Raw genomic sequence first — 12,304 nt, forward strand, 5'->3', positions numbered from 1 at the left:
TCAAGCATAACTTGGCCTGACTTCTCATTCGGCTTTTTTCTAGGACCTGTTCAAGATTCTCTGCTTTAGTGAATAGACTCACTCTACATTCTAAATCCTGAGTTCAAAAAGCCTGGAAAAAATAAAAGAAGCCACTTAGAGCGCATGAAGGCAGATGTTTAGAGCACACCAGAATAGAATAAAACTATTTGTAATCAGCAGATAAGAGGGTAAGTCTGTTATCAGCTTTAAAATATTTTGTAATTTTGGGAAATATTTTACTATCCAGCCACCCCAGTTTTCCTGTGTCAAAATGTCAAGTGGGACGTGCAAAAGCTTGAGAACTAGCAAATTATTTTTCATATGAATTCCCACTAGTTGGGACTGACTTGAAGGATGTAATTTACAGTCATTCTTGGGAAAGAATCATATTCTTGTTTCATGAAAATGTGGTGTTAAAATTTGTCAACTGCTTACTGTTCCTTAAGTGGTAACATTAAACTTAGGAGGAATATCCCAGTTTTATCTTTTTCAATTTTCACCTGATACTTAAAAACAGAAAAAAAAATAAAACAGAACTTTAGTTGCAAAATACACAAAAATAACTGATGACTAGGAAATGAGAGCTTTGGCTGCTTATTTTTAAAAGTTTGGCTTTCTTCCTCATGACAATTACATGTAAATGATCACTTTACTGATGGGGTAATTTTTATTTCCAATGTTTTCTGTCACATTTTGGATGTATTTGGATAGAAAAGAGCTATGAGCATACAATCATAGTTCTCATATTCCATGTATCTAAATCCACCCATTGTGTTCACTGTCTCATTTATTTCATCATTCACTCCTTGTTATCTCTCTCTCTATCTCTCTGCCTATATCTATATGAAAGTATTTTACTATTTTGTATAATTTTCCATTTTGTTGATACAAAAGTAAATCTTTAGCTCTTACACAAAGATGACATTTTAATTTATAAGAATTATTGATTTACATATAGTTGTCTATATTAATTTGCATTTGTCTAATCAGAAATTTTAGTTTTTTATTCAATTAGTTATTTTGGATATTTCTTGATACCATAGTAAATCAAACCCAAAACATAACTAACAATGATCAAAAATTTCAACTAAATTTATCTTCTTGACATTAGGAAAAGGGAACATGTAATGATCTGGCCTAGGACAATGGAGGGGAATTCTGATATTCCATAGTTTATACAAGGAAAAGAGCAGTAGAAATTATCACAAATTTTGGAAAATGGAAAAGGGAAAAGATGAATGTGACTATTTAGCACACATGAAAATTTCTCTTTGTATAAAGCCATGACTTGTTTTCACTGCAATAACTGATACGGTTTCTGAAATTGATTTTAAGTTCCAAGTACTATGACCTTTGTTGTAACTATGTCTGGATACAAGTTGGGATAAAAGATACAGGAACTGAAGCAAATAAAAAACGCACTGAAACATGGTTTTCTAAAGTCCAAAGCTTTTGGAAAGTTTGTAAGGGACCCATCTATAAAGGAAATAAAAAAGGAACAGAAAAAAAGGTATGAAGAATTTGGAGGGTGACCTTACATGTGTCAATCTTTTAATCTTAATTTCATTATCTCTAGATAGAGGTGTCACTAATACTTACCTTTCCTACCCCACAGGGTTATTGTAATGATCAAAAGTGATACTGGGCAATAAAATACTCACATGTGAAAAAAAAGTCACATTAACTATGATCACACTATGTCCAAAAGCACTTGATGCTGTTACACTATTGGAAATTAAGAATCCATTGCCCCAGCATATTGGTAGTAGCATATAGCAAAGATGGAAAATGAGGACTGAGATGGACAAATACATCATGGTTTGCTTGACAAGCATTAAAGCCTTACAGAAGAATTCCTCATACAAGCAGAGGCAGCACTGAGGTTCAGGCCTATGAATTACATCTGCAGCTCCTGGTATAAAGTATGCCACCCAGCAAAATCACCATGTATGGGTCCTGCTAAGGAAAACCTCAGAGTTAACGAAAGTTGATTTTTCAGAACACGCTCATCTTTTCTTTAAGCACTCTCTGGTCTCATGGATAATAAGCTAGTTACTGAAAGCCCTGGCAAAGTGAACAGGCCTGTTCCCCATATGCCCTAGACCTCCTACATTTTTCCATTTATATTTTGCTTTTTTCAAGGACCAGCCAGATCTCACTCACTCAGTATGAATGGGTAATGTACATGATTGATTCTCCAGAGAGGGCAAGCATTCTAGGAAGAGAGTTAAGAGAATCACAGATTGTTTACCAAGCACCTATTTTGTGTCAGACCCTGTGTTAGGAATTTGGAATCTGATCATGCACAAAACATATACGTACAATCATTACCCTCATGTAGATTAAACTACTGGTAGAGACATGTAACTAATAGTCAATACTGTTAATGGCAGTCATAATAATAATAAAGCACATTGTTGAACACTTACCAAGTATCAAGCACATCTTCAGTCTTTCGGTATATATTGTCATCCCCATACTAAATCTTATGAAAATGTGTGTTAATCTTAATTGTCAATTTGTCTAAATTAAGAGATGCCTGGAGAGGTGGTTGGATCATGGGGGAGTTACACTCAATAGTGGATTAATCCACTGGTACTCCTAGCTTAACGTTCCATTAGGATGGTCGCTGGGGGCATGCTTTTAGAGAATATATCTCTCACTGCTGCTTTTCCTCTAGACCCCTCTTCCTGGCATTCATAAAGTGAGAAACTTTCTCCACTGTGCCTTTACACTATAACGGGCCTGCGTTAAAGCCAGCTGACCAAGAACCACCACCACCGAAAGCCTGAGCCCAATTAAACATATCTTCCTTTCAGTTTGGGGTATTAGGTACTTTTTCCCAGAAATGAGGAAGCTGAGGAATACAGAAACTTAAGTCACTTTTGCAGAGTCCCTGTGTGGTAAAGATAGATGTAAACCCAATCTGTCAAGAAGAGCAGAAAGAACTGTAGAAATATAAGCTAATGTAGGTAAAGGGTAGGAGTGAAAAGCTTTCCTGAGGGAACACTGTCTAAATGGAGACTTGAAAAATGAGACTAATTTCTTAAACCAAGTGAATGTCTTATAAAGCTTGTAGAGCACCTACACAGGATGAGGGTAGGGGAATGGGAAGAAAGGTGATTGAGGACACAGGAGCCCACACCTCATTGTTAAAATGGCAGCCACTGGTTATGCTCTAAGTGGACAGAGGCCCCTTCCTACCCCTGGCTGGGGAGTGGCTCCCAGAATCAAATGCTCATTAGTCTTTTCTCCCATTTCCGGAACCAACTGCTCTTAAGGTGAACAGACAGCTAAGTGTACATCCACTGGGCAAAACATTAAGGGCAACATAGATGGAAGTATTATAGCGGGAAAAGGAAGCAGATAAAATATTGCTTTATGCTCATGATGATCTCTTTTGCTCTCAAGGAAGAGACGTAAAGCATGAAGACATTTTTAAGAATGCAACCATTTTAAGTACAGTTATGATTTGCTGCTTTTGAACTCTCAGAGATTATCTAATCTAATTCTCTTATGTTGCAAATGAAAAAATGATCCCAGGAAGATGAGCCTTGCCTCTCATCACACAGCTAATTACTGTCACGGTGAGGAATGGAAACTAAGCCGCTTTACAGCATTGCACCAGACCTTGGAATCCCACAACAACATTTTTGCTGTGAACAGTTTTAATTCCTCCCATCAGAAAAGTACCATAGCTACCTTAAGCTAGACACTTGCAAGAATTCAACCAACTTTGTTGAGACAATATAAGTGGAATGTGTTCACGAGCCCCTGATTATGTTAATGAGGATCCCTAGTTTCTAGTTCATTTAAATATCAGAATGGAGGTGGACTAATATAGGTGAAGGTCATGAGTACATTTCTTTGTTGAGAGCCAATAGTGCTATAAACACTACACAACATGCCAGCAATTGTCACCCCTGCTGGGTGACCTGATAGTCAAGCCAGAGAAAGGGGTGGCATACTAGCAAAAGCGGATGACTCAGGCAGCAGGGAAGAAGAAGGGATGACAATATAAATCTATAATTCCATGTGATTCATGCAGTCCTTTTTCTTAGACTGTATTTCAAATGAGGGCTCTGTTAGTTTTAAGATAAAAGTGCAGATTCCAGAGGACAGGGATGATGACTACAAAGAATCTGAAAGCTTCCAGAAGCTGGAGTCAGTGTAGATGGACCAAAGAGTTAAAGTTTTACATTTTTAAAGATGAAAAAAGGGAAAACATTTGCAGTTGAAGATAAAACAGAGATATGGACTAGGGGAAAGGAAGTACTTTAATAGTCGAGTGGTTTCTACTATGATTTTTAAAATTTTGTTTTGTGTTTACTTCTTTATTAGTACCTTTTGCAGTACATATTGCTTACATTGCTTGTGCAGAGTTGGGAGATGTACATAACACATCTTAACTCCTTTCATTCATGCCACCTCATCTACCTATCTCCTCCCTGCCTATATCTCTTAAACCCCTTCCCACTGGTGAAAGATCTAGCTCCCTACTTCCTATTATTTATCTTTTATTTATTTTGCTCTTTATTTGTATTTTGTGTTTCTCATATAAAAGAAACCATTCAATATTTAAGCTTCTGTATCTGATTATTTCACCTAACATTATGGTCTCAAAGTACATCATTTCCTTGTAAATGAATGAAGTTTCTCTTTCTTTATGGCAGAGTAGTACTCCATTGTATGTAAATACCTCACTTTCCTTATCCATTCATCTGCTTAGTTGGTCTAGCTAGAAAAAACAAACCACTGTAAGTCTTTCAAACAGAGGTCATTCAATAGAGGAAAGTCCTTATCTAAAATTATGGAAGACCTGAGATCCTAGTTAGGGTATGGGAAGGTAACAGCAGAAAGATATTACCACAACTAGAGTTAAAAGGACAACTTGGGATATGAGTAACCAAAGCCTAGAATCTGGAACCTCCCAGAAGAAGCTAGAGTCAACAGAGATTGCCCAGAGGGAGAAGGGATTGTCAAGGGAGGAGCCTTTTTGAGGTGAGATTCTAAAGGAGATGCAGTTATTACAGCAGACCACACAGGAGGTAGAAAATAGAGAAAAAGTACTACGGCTTTCTCTCCTTCCCATTCTTCATTCTTCTGTAACTACTTCACACTGCCCAAGATATTTGTAATGCAAAGGGTAAGAGAACCTAAGAAATGTAGCAAAAGAGGGAAGGGGTGGGAAGGAATCAAGAGATTACTTGGTAGATGGCCAGCACATGACATGAGAAATCAAGTCTGAACCCAACAGACCCCTGCATACCTAAAGCAAGCTTTACATTAGTAGCTCCATGACCATCCATGGAGCCAGAGTTTCTCCACCTTCCTCGCTCATTCACTGTCTATTCACCACACCTTGGAGCTCCCCAAAGTGTTTAGGCCTCTGATACAGTCAGCCTCCATGTCACCACAGGGGCCTACTCTGAACCCGCTGTAATTCTCTAAGACCCCAACATCTGTGAAGCTCATTAATTCACTTTTCTAAGTGACGTGAGCAAGGAGACCTTGAACCTGCACCTTTGGGTGAGACTATGGATCTGAAACTGATTCATCATGAAGTGCATAGGTGCAGCTGCCTGCTGGAAGTCCTGTACCACCACTGGTGAGTGTCCTGGAGCTCTGTGCCCCACGCATCGGATGGGCCTCCTTGCTATAGTCAACAGCAGAATTTCCTACGAGTCACCCTGCATCGATATCTAGACCCTCAGTCTTGGGGACCAACAGAAGCACTGTTTAGTTCCCTGGGCTTGGACCACACCTGCTTCGCTAAGCCGTCACTTTGAACTCCCTTCTCAGTCTTTTGCTTAGTAATTTGTCACCCACAAAAAGTGTCAATTAGCACAAGATAGTCAAAGGTGTATGAGAATGAAACAAAAATAAAATCAAATTTTCTTTGGAAGCTTGACCTTTTGTCTCTGGGAATGATGAGAACAGGCGTTACTGAAGTTTTCCCAGTGGAGGGCTCTCTTCAAAAGCCAGAGTGCCTCTCTCTGAAAGTGTTAATGTAAGAGCAGATTGTAAATAATCCTCTTGGCAATGAGGATTGTGCTCTCTCTTGGAGGGCTCAAAGTGCTCCTCCGCTGAGCTAAATGAACAGGAGGAACGAACTGTACCAAACCCAGACTGATTCTGAGGACGTGGTCTGAGTCGTTTTCCTTCGCCCCAGGCACTTCTCAGTGAAGGAGAGGGGAAAGAGTGCTGCTGAATCCAGGCTTTATTAGTCATGGTGGGGTGCTGACCACTCCAAGTCTGCACACTATGGACTTCTGTCTCTGCTAAACTATTACAGTACAACTAAGGAAACTAGATTGGAAGCCAGTATACCAACCACTCCTTCAAGCCAGCAGTCTTTTAACTTCTGCCAAGAGATTTTTTTTTTTTGCTAAAATAAAGTTGCTCAGACTCCAAAAATAACATCTGTTGCTCAGAGTAACATTTTCAAAGAACATAATAAACTGTACGTCCAGAAAATATACACTCTGTGGTTCCCTAAGGGAACTTGCAGAATGGATGACGTGAGATTCTGGGCTCCTTCATTTCATGTACTGCCTGCCCCTGGGCAAAATATTTAGTTGATATGAGAGGTGGTAAGATATACTGTGTAAAGGGTACCTTCATTTCCAGCATGCAGTGACTGAAGTAGCTTTAAATGTCAGCCCCACTCAGATGTGCTGGGCAGGCTTTCACTAGCAGAGCGTACTTTTAAACTGAGGTCATGATGCCCTGGAGTAGGTACCAGGAAAATCCAAAAACTTAAAAAGTAATAATAATAACTATAATATTCTAAGTGTTGTAGTGGAAGCATATAGTCCAAGGACATTTTTAGATTCCCTGAAACTTACCTCTGTTTCCAAGGATCACCCCACACTAAATCGCACCTCCTAGTATTACTCTGCAACTTGTTAACCTTTATCCTCTCCATCCATCCCTGTCAAACTTTTAGAGATTTCCATCTCTAAACTAAACACGGGAGTGCTTGGATCACAGTGTGCCCCAGGACTGTAACGAGCTCCCCAATCATCTTGCAAGTGGAGGTCACTCGCTACAGGAGACTGGGAGAGAATATAGGTAGTGCGTGATCATTATTGCTACAGGAGACAACTCAGAGCATTCATTTCTGCATGTCCAGGGTGAAGAAGGACTTAGCTCTATGAGAACTCATCATTTCTAACTTGAGAAATAATCCCAAAGACATTTTTCTTGTGATCAACCGCTTGAAAGAACGAGATGGCTTTGCTGTCTGCTCGGGTAAGGTAGGGGGAAGGCAATGGAGGAGAGTGGCTGCCAAGGGTAGAGGAACAAAGAGGAGGGATGGCAATTCTGAGGTTTCTGATGGCCTGAAAGACACTGAAAATGTGTATACACTCCCCTCCGCTTGCACGGAAAACTGTTAGAGGATGGGAATTTCCATCTCAATTCTCCTGTTTAACTGTGAGGATCTGGACAAGTCTTTCAGTGTCTCTGAGCTTCAGTTTCTCCACGATGATGATCGTGCTGCTGACCTTTGCCTCCCCTAATACATATGTAAATCACACCTGAAAATTCACATAAATTAACATATGCTGAATGGCTTTATATAAGATATGACGCTTTGGGACAATTTCTACTATGATTTTTCTTATTTAGAACATTGTAATCAGCCTTTATACTGACTGACAAAGGGTTTGATTCGATGGCTTTTCAGTACTCTCCTGTTGTAGTCAGGGTTTATAAGGGAGTGTATTTAATACAGGATACATAATTTATAGGATTGGTCCTCCCCGTTTGTTCTGTGGTGAAATCAGAGGAGATTCGGGTTCTATCTTTGAAGAATTTTACTCCACCAATAAGTCAGTCAATGCTGCCTCTTCTGGAGTCCTGATTCTCAAAGTTCAGTATCACTGAACTGCCTGGGGAACTGTGACACACACATGGCTAGACTTCCAGCCCCAGAGGTTCTGACTCAGTAGATTTTGAGTGGGGCTGGAAAACGTGCATTTTTAAGATGCTGCTGAAGCTGGTCTTCAGATCATAGACTGAGAATCACTGTTCTGTAGAAGCCATTATCTATTTTGATATTTAAAATGATCCCTTAAATTTGCCATAAAAAGTGGTCTTGTGGGTTACTTCTGATGGAAGTTGAAAGACAAGGTGATTTTAAAAAGAAAATGTAGTATATGGACATCACTATTCTGTATTATCAACATGCACTAATAAAAAATAAATTAGTTGTAATGGGGTTTAACTTTAAAAATAAGTTGTATATATGCAAATATATATATTATACAAATCAATGATACAACTTTTTCTTGGTGTAGACTTCTTTTTTCAACATTTGTATAAAGACAAAAATACAACACTGGGTTGGGCCCACCTTCCTCTAATCTTTATTTTCCTTTTAGCTATGAAAAGTGAATAAAGTTTCAAAGTTTAAATTGGTTCTTGGTCCCATTAAGGTACACAGCTTTCAGATTAGTGACACAGATTTACAAACTGCCCCTTGAAAGTTGAATACTAATTGGAAATGATGCCCTTGGGAGAAGGTAAGGTCAACTTTCCACTGTAGCTTTTTGCTTCATTATGCCGGAAGTCTGGCTTATGACTGCTTTCATCTAATTAACCAGTTAAGTTCTTAACCTTTTTGCTGATGCATTCATTCAGGACTACAAGCTCCATTTAAATAGTGTATTTCAGTGTAATAGAAATGCGTGTGATTCCCTACAGTCCTAACAAGAGTACAGCATCTGGAAATTATGTGCTGTTTTCCCGTTCAACATCAATGATCCAGATGTAGTCCTTGTAGCTTCAATTATACAACATAAAGGCGAGATTTGTGTAAGCAAAATTAACCTTTGCCATCATTCGGTTCCCCTTATAACCACAGGGCAACATGACAGGGAGAGTGTACTTCACTGAGACTCAAGACTCAGTTTCTATCCACGCCTTAATGCTTACTGGCTCCAGAACCTTGAGAAAGTTCTTTGATTTCCCTGAGCTTTTTCACTTGTAAAATGGAGCCAACAAGCTGTGGCTGGACTACTTTGGAGGGGTGCTTTGATAACCAAAAGAAAACGAGAAACATGAATGAGTGCACTTTAGACACTGTGAAGCCTTTAAAAAGTCAAGGTCTTCTTCTTTTTGTGCTGTCATGTTCTGGGTACAGTGTGCCCTGGCCCCTGTCTTAAGGCCATACTTTTGTTCCTGGGGAGTTGGGGAGCATTATTTCAAACATGTGTTTATGTGTTCATACTTGAAGACCGATAAGAAATGATGACCACGCTACACTATCTCATCACCATGGTAATGTTAACATTTCTCCACTGCTGCACAGGCAATAAACTCATTGCCAAATATGTGATGTCTCTTAGCCTTTGGAACCCTGTACAGTTACTATTTCCCCCCTAATTTGCAAGTGAGGAAACAAATTCTTCTCAAGGATATAGTAAGATACAGAATCCAGACTAGATACTTGTGTCCTAAAAGAGGCCCATTTTCTATCATCTGGGAAATGAAATTTAAATAAAAAGATATGGTCAACTAAAGGCTATGTTCTTCTGATACACTAAAGCTTTCCTTATTCCCCTTTTATATGAGAATACCATTATTATAATGGGCTTTTAATAAAGCTATCCTATGGCAAGGAAGTAAAACAAGAGAGCCCCGCTCTTATTTACATGGTTTTACCCCATAATGGGTCCAATAAGGGCCAACCTATAAAGATATATCTGTCATATTCCTTTTAACTGCACTACAGAGTGATGTATTATTGAACCAGATCAAAGGATGCTCTGACATTTGACTAAATATTATCTGTGGCTGTGTCTGTGAAGATGTTTGTAGAAGAGATCAGCATTTGAACTGATGGACTGAGCAGGTCACCATCACCAAAGCAAGTGGCCATCACCCACTCTGTAGGCCTGAAGAGGAGGGACAAATGGAGCCAAGGCGAATTTTCCCCTTCAGTCTGTCTGCTTAACTTGATAGTGATCTCTGGCTCTTGCACTCTGGTTCTCAGGTTTTCAGACTTGTACTGGAATTTACACCATTTACAAAGCTTCCTGGACCTCCAGATTGTGGGTGGTAAGTATGAAACTGCTCAGCTTTCTCAATAGGTGAGTCGATTCCTCATTATAAATCTCCTTCACACACACACACACACAATCTTTTATTGATTCCATTACCCTAGAGAACCCTAACACAGGGATCCCTCTGAGATGTGTATAGAATTTTATTTTCATGAATCCTTAGCCAGGCAATAATGTGACACTAATTCCTAAGTACTAAGCTCCCTGTTAATGATTAACCTATCCTCCTCACAGAGACTATGAGGTAAGGACGTTAACAGAAGCCAAATACTACAAAAGCAGTGGAACAAGGAAGGCACATAGCAACCATTAAAGATATGTGTGTGTGTGTGTGCTGATGTGCATGAGTGTGTGTGTGTGTGTGTGTGTGCATATGTATGCCTGTGTGTGCTCACCTGTGTGCATGCATAAAATCTTAGATCTACAGTGCAGAAGTTCAGGAAGACAAGATGCTAAATCCAGCTTACAAATTGTTCTGTGATATATATATCATCATAACTAAATCCAACTGCTTCTGATGACAATAAAACTTCAAGTAACTTTGACGTGAAAGTGCAGTTTTATGTAAAGAAAACGTTCCCAACTATTTAAAAATGAATATTAAAAGAGTAGACCTCAATCTGAACCACAGAGATAAGGATGGGTCACTGTAACAAACGCACCCCTCTGGCGCAGGAGCTTGATGCTGGGGAGGCCGTGGGAAGGTGGGGGTGGGCAGGGCACAGAAGGTAAAGACACAGGCGTTTTGTACTTTCTGTGCGGTTTAGCTGTGAACCTAAAACCGTTCTGATATTTAAAGTTTACTTTTTTCTAAAAGATTGTTTTATAAAACACACTTTCAAGTTTTAAAAATTGTAGTCTTCAGGATTATTGCTACCATTTGAAATCTGCCAATAGGTAGTGCCCAGTGGCCTTCCACCTTTAGTACAATATTTTGGTCTGGAAGCTAGATTCTAGCTTACCTTTTGTCTGTTTGTTTATAATTTGTTTTATTTTTATCCATACATGCTTGTAGCACATAATGATTACATTAACTGTAAGAAACTGGTACATTTACATAACACATTTCAATTCTTTTTTTGACCTTTTCCTACACTTCCCTTTTATTTTTCCAGGGTCAAATTCATTTTTTTTTTTTTCTTTTTTGGTATCAGGAATTGAACTCACGACCTCGCGCTTGCCAGGCAGGCGCTGTGCACTGAGTTATATGCCTAGCTTTTTTTTTTTTTAATCATTTCTTTATAAGACCTTATAAATTATCACAGATACAGATTTAACTTTTGGATCCAGACTTTCAGTCTGAATGAGCACACCGGCAGAATATGTGATTGGGAGTTACGCTGAAGCAGTTCCTGTGGAATCTGCAGAGGGAAAGCACCCGAATCTAGACAGCATTTCTATCTTTGAGAGGAGATGCTCTGCTCGCCCACGCATTCTGCCTCCTTCCAACTTGTTATGGTTTATGTCTAGATGTCTCTCCAAAGACTCATGTGCTCTGGGGAAGTGACTGAATCGTGGATGTGTGATACTCATCAGTAGATTAGTTCTCCAACAAGTTTTTAATTTAGTCATTTTACTTCTAAACACTAGAATTTCCATTTGGCTCTTTATTTATAATCTCTATTTCTTATTGATATTCTTTATTTGGTTAGATATTATGGACACATTTTCCTTAACTTCTTTTGATGTGTTTTTGTTCAGGTCTTTGAATATATTCATAAAAACTGACTTACAGTCTTTGTCTAATAAGTCCAAGATCTGCGATTCTTTATGTAGAGCTTCTATTGACTATTTCCCCTTTATATGAGTCTTTGTCTCTTTGTGCGTTTCATGTATTTTTGTTGAAAATCGAACATTTTAAGTAACATAATATGGCAGCTCTGGAAATTAGAACAATCTCTCTCAGTCCATTGTTGTGTTATTGTTATCAGTTTTTCCTTTCTGTTGTTTGTAACTTTCCTGGACTAATCATATAAAGAGTATATTCCCTGTAGTGTATAACCACAGAAATCTCTGTTCATTAACCTTATTAATTAGCTAATGATTGGTCAAAGATTTCCTTAACACCTTCAAAAACTAAGTCTTCCAACCTTTGCTGTCAAGTTCAGCGTATGTGTTGGGGCATACGCTGAATGTTAAACTAGTCAATATACAACTCTGCCTTAGTTCTCATTTCCTGTTTGTACAGGGGTTCAAAGTCAGCCAGAGGTTCT

The 12,304-nt window shown here is 38.8% G+C and overlaps 1 protein-coding gene across 2 annotated transcripts in view; it reads right to left on the reverse strand.

The window, feature by feature from the left end:
• Positions 1–12,304, reverse strand: part of Rerg (RAS-like, estrogen-regulated, growth inhibitor) — a 115,156-nt gene that overhangs the window by 54,129 nt on the left and 48,723 nt on the right. The gene's annotated exons all lie outside the window — the stretch shown is intronic.

The sequence above is a fragment of the Chinchilla lanigera genome, unplaced genomic scaffold (genome assembly GCF_000276665.1).
Source record: "Chinchilla lanigera isolate Chin_1 unplaced genomic scaffold, ChiLan1.0 scaffold00012, whole genome shotgun sequence".
Lineage (NCBI taxonomy): Eukaryota > Metazoa > Chordata > Mammalia > Rodentia > Chinchillidae > Chinchilla > Chinchilla lanigera.